The sequence below is a fragment of the Ovis aries genome, chromosome 7 (assembly GCF_016772045.2).
Source record: "Ovis aries strain OAR_USU_Benz2616 breed Rambouillet chromosome 7, ARS-UI_Ramb_v3.0, whole genome shotgun sequence".
Classification (NCBI taxonomy): domain Eukaryota; kingdom Metazoa; phylum Chordata; class Mammalia; order Artiodactyla; family Bovidae; genus Ovis; species Ovis aries.
Genome location: NC_056060.1, coordinates 99040696 through 99055090, shown reverse-complemented (window position 1 = coordinate 99055090; position 14395 = coordinate 99040696). Strand labels below are relative to the sequence as shown.

At 48.2% G+C, this 14395-nt stretch overlaps 1 protein-coding gene across 10 annotated transcripts in view; it reads left to right on the top strand.

Moving 5' to 3' along the window:
• The window catches only part of FOXN3 (forkhead box N3), a 447853-nt gene that overhangs the window by 252537 nt on the left and 180921 nt on the right, over positions 1–14395 (top strand). The window lies entirely within an intron of this gene.

Genomic DNA, 14395 nt, shown 5'->3' with positions numbered 1-14395 from the left:
TTTACAGAGAGAGAATAGGAGGGGAGGTTATGTGACCTGTCACTTAAAAAAAAATTGGTTAATGTTAGAGTCTATAAAAGTAGCCATATAACATGGAGCCAGGTTTTAAAATGGGTCTTCTCTTGCCTGGTGCTCGGATTAGACGTCTGTCCCTCAGTACTGCCGAAAGTGTTTTGTTTTTTTTCTTCATTGGGTAGAGATCTTTCCCTTGTCACCACCCAGTTAGGAGACTTGAGCCTCAGGCTCCACGTTTGTGCCCAGGAGGAACGGCGTGAATTCGTAGATGGCCGTGGTTTCACAGCCAGTGTTGGTACAGGCTCTTTCCCGGGACTGAGGGAGCACAGAGGGGTCCCAGGAAACAGCCTTGATGAAGTTCTTGTGCGTCCCGGTTGAGAAGCATTCCATTACAGGCCCTGGACAATCAGTCTTCAGCAAGAGATGGAGAGGAACAGCTGGGCCCTCTGAGAAGACCGCTGTATGTCTGCCTTTGCTAGGCGATTAGCGTGATGGTAGCCATGGCAACTGCAGCGTCTCCATAGCAACGCGTAGCTGAGACAGGCGCAGTTGCATCACAAGGCTGTTTGTTGCCTGGCAAAAGGACAGGCCGTCAGTACCTAGAGATACGCTGTTGCCTTAGAAACAAATAACCCTACATAGCAGCTACAGTTGGTTTGAAAGATTTGGGGGGGGAGAAAAAAGGTTGTAGCAGCTTTTGTCTATGTTCATAAAAATCCGTGGAAGCATACTTTATTGGAAATGACAACTTGAGGTCACGTAGCTGTAGGAGATGAAATGGGATTTTCCAAACCAGCCCAGCCAACACTGTAGAAATGTCCAGAAGGGCAGAGCCATATGCTTGGTTTTTTTCCTTGTGGCCAGAGCCGCGCCTAAAATGGGAGGAAACTGGGATTGGAGTGGAGACTGGCCTGATACACGGAGGTTCGTGGGGGAGGGGATGGCCCTCATTATTGGAATAAGTCCCAGATCCTCCTTCCTTTTGTCATTCTGCTCCCCTCACCCTCCAAATCCCCAGAGCAAACCCTTCACTTTGCTCCCAGTTTGCACCTCGGAAGTATCTCGTATCCTTTTGCTTCTAAGAAGTTAAGAACATAAGTGTTATTCTCTGGGTCATATCGTTGGTTCATTTAGACCAGTATTTTGTTGCCAAATGCGACCCCAGGGGAAGCACAGTAATTATTGAATAATTTGGAGGATTATGGTAGAGCTCTAGGGGTTACAAGAGGAATGCACACTCGGGAGAGAGGCTTTACACGCTGGCCTACGCTTAATGACTCCATTTGATTTTTTAACATAGGCGTAAAAACGCAGACCAACTGGAATTGTGTGATGAAGATAATTTCCAAACAAAAACGTGCCAGATACCCGTCCATCACATCCAGTTCCCCTTCTCCCAGATAACTGAGGGGGAGAAAAGTTTCCATCTTCACCCAGGCCAGGGCTTAGATTTCAGCTTCATAAAGGTTCCCAGCTGTGGGGTGAGAAGATATACCAGGCTCTAGCCTGCCTCTTCTCTGTCTTAACACTGTAAGAACAAGTCACTTTCTCTTTCCCGGGGACTGCGGTCCCTTCATCTGAAAGCTTAGAGCTGGCTCCGCTGTCCTCTAGTGTGGAAAGCTGTGCTAAGGGTCCAGAGTGCTAGATGGTTGGACAACATCTGACATCCAACAGCTGACGGAGATGTGTTCGGTTCCGTTTTAAAGCCTTCAGGCCACTTGCAGACGTGACTTAGGGAAGATGGAAGAGGGACAAAGTGAGTATTAAACGGGCCACGCACGACGGCCTGACACAGTCTGGCGGGTCCTCTGTGACGCAGGGGACCTGTCCACCCCGCACGACTGCTGTGCGGGGCACCTGCCAAGCACCTGGATTTCACGGAGCTGGTCCTTAGCATCTGAAGTGGCGGTTGTACTAGATGGGCGGCTACCGCTTGGACTCGGAGGTGCGCTGGGCAAGGAGTGCTCTAAGCAAGCAGCAGGTGGCTGGAGACTGCAGGGAAGAGGAGCGTCTGAAAACTCTGCCCCCACACCTCACCCTCGCCCAGAGGGAGTGCCGAGCGTTGCCGCGCCGAGCCTCGTGCCTGTTTGCCAGCGCCCCGTCTCGGATGCCTGTGAGAAGCGCCGCCCTGACCTCTGCCTTCGCCGTCGGAGTGTGGTGCCTGCCCCTCCTGTGTGCTGTGTCTGCGTCTCCCCTGGTTGTAAGGGCGTCGGTTACCCTGGATTCGGGGACACTCTTTTCAGTACGATGCATCTCCGATGACTCTGTTCCCAAATAGGGTCACCTTTTCAGGTGCTCGGAACCCCCAACGTGAAACTCTTCTGTGCGGTGTGGGTTGAATACACAGACCGCCCCCTAACAGCTCTTAAGTAAGGCATCTCACCGATAAAAATACGGAAAAGCAGAAAGTTAAGGAAGTGTTCCGAAAACAAGGATGTCATAGGTCTACCCGAATGTGCCCCAGTGGCCAAAGCTGAGACAATTCGGACCACAAATAAATAGCATAGCACTGGGGTTTCAACTCCAGATATAAACTCTGTATCTATGAATCCACACTGATATAAATAAATGCTCAAATAAATAAACGAGTTCAGTTCAGTTGCTCAGTCGTGTCTGACTCTTTGTGACCCCATGAATCGCAGCACGCCAGGCCTCCCTGTCCATCACCAACTCCCAGAGTTCACTCAGACTCACGTCCATCGAGTCCATGATGCCATCCAGCCATCTCATCCTCTGTCGTCCCCTTCTCCTCCTGCCCCCAGTCCCTCCCAGCATCAGAGTCTTTGCCAATGAGTCAACTCTTCGCATGAGGTGGCCAAAGTACTGGAGTTTCAGCTTTAGCATCATTCCTTCCAAAGAATACCCAGGGCTATCTCCTTCAGAATGGATTGGTTGGATCTCCTTGCAGTCCAAGGGACTCTCAAGTCTTCTCCAACACCACACTTCAAAAGCATCAATTCTTCAGCGCTCAGCCTTCTTTACAGTCCAACTCTCACATCCATACATGACCACAGGAAAAACCATAGCCTTGACTAGATGGACCTTTGTTGGCAAAGTAATGTCTCTGCTTTTCAATAGGCTATCTAGGTTGGTCATAACTTTCCTTCCAAGGAGTAAGCGTCTTTTAATTTCATGGCTGCAGTCACCATCTGCAGTGATTTTGGAGCCCCCCAAAATAAAGCCTGACACTGTTTCCACTGTTTCCCCATCTATTTGCCATGAAGTGATGGGACCGGATGCCATGATCTTCGTTTTCTGAATGTTGCACTTTAAGCCAACTTTTTCACTCTCCTCTTTCACTTTCATCAAGAGGCTTTTGAGTTCCTCTTCACTTTCTGCCATAAGGGTGGTGTCATCTGCATATATGAGGTGATTGATATTTCTCCTGGCAATCTTGATTCCAGCTTGTGTTTCTTCCAGTCCAGCGTTTCTCATGATGTACTCTGAATAGACGTTAAATAAGCAGGGTGACAATATACAGCCTCGACGTACTCCTTTTCCTGTTTGGAGCCAGTCTGTTGTTCCATGTCCAGTTCTAACTCTTGCTTCCTGACCTGCATATAGGTTTCTCAAGAGGCAGGTCAGGTGGTCTGGTAGTCCCATCTCTTTCAGAATTTCCCACAGTTTATTGTGATCCACACAGTCAAAGGCTTTGGCATAGTCAATAAGGCAAAAGTAGATGCTTTTCTGGAACTCTCATGCTTTTTCGATGATCCAGCGGATGTTAGCAATTTGATCTCTGGCTCCTCTACCTTTTCTAAAACCAGGTTGAACATCAGGAAGTTCACGGTTCATGTATTGCTGAAGCCTTGCTTGGAGAATTTTGAGCATTACTTTACTAGCATGTGAGATGAGTGCAATTGTGCAGTAGTTTGAGCATTCTTTGGCATTGCCTTTCTTTGGAATTGGAATGAAAACTGACCTTTTCCAGTCCTGTGGCCACTGCTGAGTTTCCCAAATTTGTTGGCATATTGAGTGCAGCACTTTCACAGCATCATCTTTCAGGATTTGAAATAGCTCAACTGGAATTCCATCACCTCCACTAGCTTTGTTCGTAGTGATGCTTTCTTAGGCCCACTTGACTTCATAGTCCAGGATGTCTGGCTCTAGATGAGTGATCACACCATCGTGATTATTTGGATCGTGAAGATCTTTTCTGTACGGTTTTTCCGTGTATTCTTGCCACCTCTTCTTAATATCTTCTGCTTCTGTTAGGTCCATACCATTTCTGTCCTTTATTGAGCCCATCTTTGCATGAAATGTTCCCTTGGTATCTGATTTTCTTGAAGAGATCTCTAGTCTTTCCCATTTTGTTGTTTTCCTCTATTTCTTTGCCTTGATCACTGAGGAAGGGTTTCTTATCTCTTCTTGATATTCTTATGAGAGTAGAGACAAATTTCCCTAATGGAAGAATTGTAAATAATTTATGTAGATATTTGTCTGTTCAAGGAATTGGAGTTTGACTCCCTACCTTTTGAGTGGCTGCCCTTGATGACTTACTTCCAAAGAGCAGTGCCTGGAAATGGTGGTGAGAAAGCCTGGCAGTTGCTACCCCGCCCAGGTGATCAAAGCTAACGCCATCTGTGATGTGAAGCTGACAACCTGTGCCTTTCATACAATGTCGAGAAATTGTCGCTCCACGTTTGTTGTCCCCCTCCTCAGAGCCCATAGCTCCAGTGTAATCTGAGAAAGATACCAGACAGGGTTTTGTCCTGAAGGGGGAGGGAGTGGAGACATCCTTCAGAATACCCGATCAGCTGGCTTCACAGCTGTCAACCATCGAAAACAAGGAAAGTCTGAGAGAAGCTGCTACAGGTCAGTGGAGGCCACGAAGACATGGGATCTCTTGGACAGGTTCCTGGGCTTCCCAGGGGCACAGGTGGTAAGGAACCTGCCTGCCAATGCAGGAGAGATAAGAGACGTGGGTTCGATCCCTCGGTCAGGAAGATCCCCTGGAGGAGGGCATGGCAACCCACTCCAGTGTTCTTGCCTGGAAAATTCCTTGGAAGAGGAACCTGGGGGGCTACAGTCCACAGAGTCAGAAAGAGTTGGGCATTGCTAAGGATAGTTTCCTGGAACAGAAAAAAAAGGCATTAGGGTAAAACTAGTTAAATAGGAATAACGCTTGCAGTCCAGTTCATTCGCTCAGTTGTGTCCGACTCTGCGACCCCATGGACTGCAGCACACCTGGCCTCTCTGTCCATCCCCAACTCCCGGAGCTTGTTCAAACTCACGTCCATCGAGTCGGTGATGCCATCCAGCCATCTCATCCTCTGTCGTCCCCTTCTCCTCCCGCCTTCAATCTTTCCCAGCATCAGAGTCTTTTCCAATGAGTCAGCTCTTGGAAAAGTATTGGCGTTTCTGCATCAGTCCTTCCGATGAATATTCAAAACTGATTTCCTTTAGGATGGACTGGTTGGGTCTCCTTGCAGTAACAGTAACATATCAGTGTTGGTTCCTCAGTTGCAACAAATGTACCGCAGTAACCTAAGGTGTTAACGTCCAGCAAACTGAGTGTAGGGTCTAAGAGAACTCTGCTGTCTCTGCAGTTTTTGTCAAAGAAAAAGCAGTCCCCAGTGCGCAGACTGGTTGAGCAGGTCAGTTTTGTGTCCATGTCCTTTTCGTCGCGATAGAGAGTAGAAACCACGGCAGTCCACCTCACCGATATGGAGTAACTGTTACCGTCGCGACAAGACCTCTGGAGAGCTGACAGCAGGGGCTTGGCTTCCACCTCATCCTGCCCAGCATCTCCTGAGCTGCCCGCCGGGCTTCTCTGTAGGTTCTCAGGACTTTATTGCCATGAATGGTCCTCAGCTGTGCTTGGAAAGGGTCCCCGAGGCCAAGCTGCCCACACAGATGAGCTTGCCCTCCTTCCCCGGCTTTCGCCAGTGTGATGCTCAGACTTTAGCCTGGAAAGAGGAGGGGAGACGGTGCGTTTGGGTCTCTTGCTTCAGGCTTCTTTCAGAAAGTCTTATCTATTTTCATGGTTTTGTTGCCTCTGCCCCTGCTTCGCTCAGGAAACAAAGATTTCTCGTTAAAGAACATGCATATTTTAATGCTTTTGATACGAAGATTGCCAAATTGCCTTCTGATGTTAGACTCTGTTCCAGTCTACACTCCTGCCAACTTTTTAGGACTTTTCCCCTTTGCTAGTCTTTCTCCATGCCCGATGGTTGGATAAACAGTTCCCCAGTGGGTGACCTCAGTCTTATGATTTTGTTTCTTTAGAGTGCGGGGCCCTTGAACTTTACAATACTCATTCATGCCCTGTAAATAGTGGAGGTTCCATAGCAGTGTTTATGACAACAGATTGTTTTCAGAAGTTATCCGTAGGACCTGATGGAGCATCTTCTCTGAAATTAGGGACCCATCCAAAATGAGGTTACAGAAAAAGAAAAAAAATTTTAATCATCTCTCACCATAGGTGGGAACAGGTTTTACAGTGAATCAAACAGTATGGTTGGTAGAGTTTCCTGGATGATTTTTTTTTTTTTCAGAGAAAGGAAATTTAATAAACTATGCCTAATTTGAGAGCCAGAGCTACTATAGGTTTATGCTTCCTTGGTACATCCAAGGGAACCTGAGCATCTTATATGCCCGTGGTCCACATGATGGGCCCGCCATGGTTGGGCTGTAGATGAACAAAAGCCCCTATTGAGGGGACTGCTGTTCCCCAATGCACCTTTCATTTTCTGTTTAATATCTTCACTTTAAAAATAATGACAGCGAATTTTATGTTCTGTGTAAAGTGTTACAGCCTCTGTAACATGTACAGAGTTACAAAAACCTACAAGACACGCAGGTGGCTCAGTGGTAAAGAATCCACCTGCAGTGCAGGAGACTCGGGAGTCATGGGTTCCGTCCCCGTCAGGAAGATCCCCTGGGGGAGGAAATGGCAAGAACAGGGCGTGTTCTCCTCATGGTCAAGAGACTCCCATGGACAGAGGAGCCTGGCAGACTCAACTTAGCTCCTGAGCACGCACGAGACTTTTATTTGCTGACCTAGGTCTGAAGGTTTTTTTCTGGATGACTTTAAAGTTTACGGGATCAAAACATTCCAAGGAAGTTTCGACTGCTCTCACCTAATTTTTTGTTAAATAAAGAAAATTCCGAACATTTGAGCTTATAATTTAACTCCTTAAGTTTCTTTTTGCTTCTTCAGAACAGTTAAATGAGCCGCATAAGATATGTTAATGGCTTCTCCAAAGATTTTGGCCTTTTGGATATTGAGGGTCTTGATGAAAATGGCTGGTTTTAGTGCTGACTCAGCAAAAAGATGATTTTTCTCTTTCTTTTTTTTTTTTAAATCCTGCCTGCTGCCCGATTCGTGTGCTTTGAGCTTATTCTTTATGATCTTTAAAAAAATGCCCACGTAGCAGAGTAACTCTGCTAAGGATATAGAAGCTGTAGAGAGCGCTCAGTGTATCTGGATCAGGGCGTCATCAGTGACTCTTCACCAGGTCAGGAAGCCTTGGCTGAAGGAGGGACTGGTGATACCAGATGGGGGATGGCCCTGGGGGGGGGGGGGGGGGAAGGGAAGGTGTTTAGGGAACTCATCCTTTTAGACAATTAGAAGATTAGAAAATCCTTAGAATGTTAAGCTTATTAACATGTTCATGTTAATTCCCTCACTAAAATGCTGAATTTGCACACAGCAAGGAATAGCTTATTCATTGCTTGGAGAACATCCAGTAATTTTTTAGCTTATAAGACATCTTTCATTCCAGTTATTCGAAGTGATGTGCTTTTGATTGTTGGCGGAACTGCAAAGCCACAAAATAAAATCTGTGTTAACTGTATTGAAGGAGTTTAATTGTTAGATGGTTGTGTCATTGCAACTTTTAATTCAGTCAAGCATGAGGAGTGAATGGAGAGTTTGGATTAGTAGCGTCATTATTGTACATTACACTCCTTATACTTACTTGTAAGCAGTATATTTGATGGAAACCATAAATAGCTTTTTAAAAGCTCCTCATGGTCAATACACTTATTTGTGGAAGTGTAATTAAAAATGGTAAGTAGGTATTTTGAAAGCATATGCATTGAACTGTAACTATGTGCTTAATTTTTTAAAGAATATTAAATTTAAAAAATCAGTGTGAAGCTTTATTGTGCTAAATATGTAGAAAGTGAAAGTGAAGTCGCTCAGTCGCGTGTCTGACTCTTTGCAACCCCATAGACTGTAGCCTACCAGGCTCCTCTGTCCATGGGATTTTCCAGGCAATAGTACTGGACTGGATTGCCATTTCTGTGCTAAATTAATGTGGTAAAATGAACAGGGGGTTGAATGACAAGATTTTCTAATAATAGTACTTCTTCGTTTTGTTAAAAAGTTGGAGGAGAGGGGTCATAGAAAAGGCTTAAAATTATAGGAATTCACTCTTATATATAAAAAACAAAGCTCACTATGGTGTGAACTTTAAAAATCCACTAGTCAGCTATAATTTTGTTTTCATATCAAATCATATTGTCTGTGGTTGACCTCCATTCTGTGTCCGGAGTTGGTCTCAGAAACATGTTGCCTACAGTGTGCCGTCCGCTGTATGTTTCATCCTCATTCCATCCAACATGATTTTACTTAAATGGAAAATAGTCTGTTATCTTTGAGCTCTTACATACCAGGTGTATTGCGTGAATATTGTGCCCAGTCATCCAATTTCATTCTGTTTTCACACTCACTCTGAAGGTTGAATGTTTGAGCAGCCAGGCTGATTATATCAGTGTTACTCAGGTGCAGAGTGAAACTCTCGGCCCAGAGAGCCAAGCTGAGTCCCTTTTCATCCTCTGAGCTCTTGGGTGCCCTCCGCCCATGGCTGGTCTTCTGCCAGCAGAACTGTTTGCTGCTCTTTAAATCTACAAGTGATACATTTCTGTTGATCTGACTCCACAGATGATAGATAATAAAGAGGTTCTGTGTCTCTAAATGCCTGGTCAGAAAGTTGAAGTCTTGGCTGGCTCTCTAGGAGTCTGGGGTCTTGACCAGTTTGCTTCCTGTTTATTTCCCATCTTCAAACAGCCAGGGGAAGACCGGGCAGATTCCTGGTCCAGCATCTGAGGCTTTGTCAGGAGAGGGAGATGAGCGCACGAGGGGCTGGCCTGCATTCTGCGTGTTCGACAACCCCCTCACCTTCTCAGAGGGGGAGACATCGACCTGCGTGTTGGAAATATGAAAGAGCTGTCAAAGCCGCGTGAAATCAATGATGTCCACTAGGAAGCAGCGGACCGCGAGCTCTGTTTTGCAGCAGTTCTTCATCAGAATAGAAAATTAATACCGACCACTGCCCCGTCTAGGACTCCCCTTTCTCCAGCTTCTGGCTATACTACATACTCCTGGATTCTATAGACTAAAAGGGAAGGGGTAGGGAGTAGAGGCGTAATGAGATCAGTCATTGGAACCCACTGTTCATAAAAGATTTGAGGACCATAGAAGGGGGGAGAATTCTTGTACTCTAAGTACATTATGCTGTGAATTATGTTGGTCAGAGTAGGTAGTTTTCAGCTCAGTTCAGTTGAGTTGCTCAGTCGTGTCTGACTCTTTGCGACCCCATGAATTACAGCACGCCAGGCCTCCCTGTCTATCACCAACTCCCGGAGTTCACTCAGACTCACGTCCATCGAGTCAGTGATGCCATCCAGCCATCTCATCCTCTGTCGTCGCCTTCTCCTCCTGCCCCCAATCCCTCCCAACATCAGAGTCTTTTCCAATGAGTCAACTCTTTGCATGAGGTGGTCAAAGTACTGGAGTTTCAGCTTCAGCATCATTCCTTCCAAAGAAATCCCAGGGCTGATCTCCTTCAGAATGGACTGGTTGGATCTCCTTGCAGTCCAAGGGACTCTCGAGAGTCTTCTCCAACACCACACTTCAGAAGCATCAATTCTTCGGCGCTCAGCCTTCTTCACAGTCCAACTCTCACATCCATACATGACCACAGGAAAAACCATAGCCTTGACTAGACGGACCTTCGTCAGCAAAGTAATGTCTCTGCTTTTGAATATGCTATCTAGGTTGGTCATAACTTTTCTTCCAAGGAGTAAGCGTCTTTTAATTTCATGGCTGCAGTCACCATCTGCAGTGATTTTGGAGCCCAAAACAATAAAGTCTGACACTGTTTCCACTGTTTCCTCATCTATTTCCCAAAGTGATAGGACCAGATGTCATGATCTTCGTTCTCTGAATGTTGAGCTTGAAGCCAACTTTTTCACTCTCCTCTTTCACTTTCATCAAGAGGCTTTTGAGTTCCTCTTCACTTTCTGCCATAAGGGTGGTGTCATCTGCATATCTGAGGTGATTGATATTCCTCCCGGCAGTCTTGATTCCAGCTTGTGCTTCTTCCAGTCCAGCGTTTCTCATGATGGACTCTGCATAGAAGTTAAATAAGCAGGGTGACAATATACAGCCTTGACGCACTCCTTTTCCTATTTGAAACCAGTCTGTTGTTCCATGTCCAATTCTAACTGTTGCTTCCTGACCTACATACAGGTTTCTCAAGAGGCAGGTCAGGTGGTCTGGTATTCCCATCTCTTTCAGAATTTTCCACAGTTAATTGTGATCCACACAGTCAAAGGCTTTGGCATAGTCAATAAAGCAGAAGTAGATGTTTTTCTGGAACTCTCTTGCTTTTTCCATGATCCAGCGGATGTTGGCAGTTTGATCTCCAGGTTATATTAACTGAAGATGAGTGTCTTATTATGTCAGTAAAAGACGAGAACAAGTGGTGTGAAGATCAGTAACTCCCACTTTCACCGTGGATCAGTCTTCACTGGGACATTTCTGACCCGGTGGGTGGGGGACTCCAAGATACAGAGAAAGTGGTGAGGCTGGCGAGGGGATCCACGTGTCACCGTGATGGAGCTGGGAATGTGTGATCTGGGGAGGACACCCTCCGAAGGTCAGCCTGCCAGCCGTCTTCAGCTTCCCTGGGGGGGATTTGGTTCCAGTGGGTTGAAGTTGCAGGAAGAAAGGTTCAGGCTCCGCTAAATAAAGATCTCCCCACGGAACAGCATCTAACAATTCCAGATGCATACCAGGACCTGGGCGAGGTTTTGGGTAGACGGGTAGCTGAGTGGGTGGTGAGTGTTTGGGTGGATGGGTAGCCGAGTGCATGGGCGAGGGTTTGGGTGGATGGGTAGCTGAGTGCGTGGGCGAGGGTTTGGGTTTACGGGTAGCTCAGTGGGTGGGTGAGTGTTTGGGTAGATGGGTAGCTCAGTGGGTGGTGAGTGTTTGGGTGGATGGGTAGCTCAGTGGGTGGTGAGTGTTTGGGTGGATGGGTAGCTGAGTGCGTGGGCGAGTGTTTGGGTGGATGGGTAGCTGAGTGCGTGGGCGAGGGTTTGGGTTTACGGGTAGCTCAGTGGGTGGGCGAGTGTTTGGGTAGATGGGTAGCTGAGTGCGTGGGCGAGTGTTTGGGTAGACGGGTAGCTGAGTGCGTGGGCGAGTGTTTGGGTGGATGGGTAGCCGAGTGGGTGGTGAATGTTTGGGTAGACAGGTAGCTGAGTGGGTGGTGAGTTTTGGGTAGTGCATGAACCAGCTGCCCTTGGGGTGCTAGTCACGTTGAGAGGACCAGCTGCCAGCGTCCCTTGAAGAGATGGAATTAGTGCCGGGAGAGTGGCGCAGCCATCCCTTCCGGCCCTCGTGGTCTGTTTCTGGGTCTGCTGAGCCGCAAGCACAGCAGAGGGACGACGTGTCTGGTGTTTATCGTTCTCCAAGCCCGCCGTGTAGGCTGGAGACAAAACGCAGGAAAGACAGGCATGGCTTTGTTACTCAGAAATGAGAGGTCACATTCTCCCTCTTGAAATTGTTAAGGCCAGATTTCAAGGCCGTAATGGGACTAATTCAGTTACTCTGCACTCTGGGTCTCCCAGCTCTTTGATTCCTGCCCTGTAATTACCTCTTGTTTTAGTGACACTTCTTTGCATTTCCTTCCGTGGGAAGAGAATTATCGCTGCGATGTTTTGCCAAGCAGAAGACCATTTCCAAAAGCTGTCCATCAAATCACGCAGGCCTTCCCCTGTTTACCCCTGAGTGGAGGGGAGCCACACCCACCCTTGCTGTCAGTCTCCGTGGATGAGCCAAAGCCGGTCTTTATTCCGTGGCATCTCTGTCGTGGGCCAGGCTCTGCTCACACTCTAACCCTTTTGTTTTCCTTCCGTGAGAGCCACGTCATGTTATCTGTCAGACCATCTCTGAGACTCCGCAGGCTGCGTGAAAGGTGCTGGTGGAGTGTGAGGAGCATGGGAATCCCACATTAATTTCTAACCCTTGCTGGTTTCTCATCCATCTGGTGAAAGCATCCGCACCTGTTTTAATCCTTATTTGCTTAGGTCGAGTTGCTTAATCACGGTTGTCTAAGTTGGGACATGTTCATGGTATGTTTATCTACATTTAAGTGGAAAGTTTTCTTCAAAGTCTGCTAGCCACCCATGTCTCTCTAACAAACTTGGTTACCCCCCAGTGACCCCTCCCATCAAGTTTGGCAAGAATGAAAGTGAATGGAAAAAAAAAAAAACATTCAGAGGAAACAGGAGAATTTTAGTGGCTCTCTCCTCTTCAAATGATAGAGCCGAGTTAAGTATCTTAGGATTCTTTTGAGCTGGAAATTGACCTCCCCTTTTTTTCCCCCTTTTCTGCTTATAGCGAAATTGAGGAGCATAGATTCCCCCCTCTTTTAAAGTTCCCAGCAGAGAACCACTGGCGGTGGTTGTTCTGACGGGCTCTAGAGAGTTCTCCAGGCCTGCAGACCCCCACCTGGCCTCACGGTGGTCCTGCAGGCAGATGGATGGGTTCAGCAGCTGTGATGTCCTCAGGAGGAAGAGGCAAGCTTGGAACAGCAGTGAGAAGGCAGGAAAGATCTAAAGAGCTGAAGGTCTCGGGTGCGGTGACGTCTCCACCTGTCAGCCTCCTGGCCCGTGGTAGACCAGAAGGCAGACGAGAGACCCCATCTCTGCTGAGCTTCGCCCTCTCTGACCAGGTCCTCCTGCCACCCTGGGCCTCAGAGCTCCTGCCTCATGTGCAGGAACCCAGCCTGCAAACCCCACTTGCCCGTCCCCAGTCCCCCTCCAGCTCCTGCAGGTGGTTCTGAAAGCTCAGCTCCTCTGTACACTGGTGCCAGAGTTTGGGGTGAAGTGGAGAGGAATAGCTCTGTTGCTTTGCCGGGTGAATGGGGACACAGTGGGCCAGTGCCCTCAGAACCCAGCGTCCCAGCTTGGGGAGGATGGTGGGAAGTTTCAGAGTGAACGCGGGTGTGATCGGCTCATGGATGTGTCCTCGGATGGGCTGGCAGTGAGGTCAGTAGGAGTCAGCACCATCAGCTTTCAGGCTTGGCTGGTCTGGGGTCTGTGTGCTGTGGGTGTCACCCCGTGACTTTTCCCACGGGAGGAGGTGTCAGCATCTGCGAAGCTGAGACGCCGTGTGTCCCTTGATGAGGGGGTGGGGGCAGGGCCTTGCCCCCACCCCTACCCTCCCCTAACGAATGGCCGCCAAAAGCTGCCCAGTGGAACTCAGCGACGATCACGGAGGCTGGGTGAAGACTGCGTCCTCTGACCCCAGAGAGGGAGGGCATGGAGACCTGTGCCCAGGAGCCCCGCAGGGCCTGCCAGGGGTCACAGGTCAACCACCGCCAGACCGGGCCTGGGGCAAGTGCCAGTTCCTCTCGGCAGCAGCTGCCAGCTAGAACCGTGCCTGGGCCACGCAATAGCTGTGTGGTCTTGGCCAAGTCACCTGAAATCTGTGGGTAACTGCCATGTTGCCATTCCTCTTGTGATGTCAGCACGCCTATCTCAGAGCGGCGCCGTGTGTATTAAATGAAGTAAAAGGCTGTGTCGGACGTGCTTGTGCCTAGCCCGTGGAAAACCAGGGCGTGTTACTGTCTCCTTCCCCACCGTTCAGGACTCTCTCTTGATAACTGAACAGTCTTGTTTCTGTACCTGCTGCATACCAGTTTGGCCCCCTGTATTCTGGTTTGCATCGTAAGACATCTTTTTAAATCTTCTCTTCCATAGTTTCCACTAGATTTAAGATCTGTGAAAACCAGGATCCTTTGCGAGTTCTCTTCCCCTGTGGTTTCACCTCCACACAGGTGTTATTCAATAGACATTTATCAATGATTGCCCTTGGAAAGCAGGCTTGCCAGCTGACTTACTGGTAAAGACCCTGCCTGCCAAGCAGGAGATGTGGGATTTATCCCTGGGTCAGGAAGATCCCCTGGAGAAGGAGATGGCTACCCGCTCCAGTATTCTTGCCAGGATAAACCCATGGACAGGGGAGCCTGGCGGGCTCAGTCCCTGGGGTCGCAGAGAAAGCAGAGCCCAGGTTAAGAAACTAGCGCCAGGTGCATTGCTGGAGTTGCTCAGGGGCGCCCCGGAGGAAGTAACTGACTACCCACCT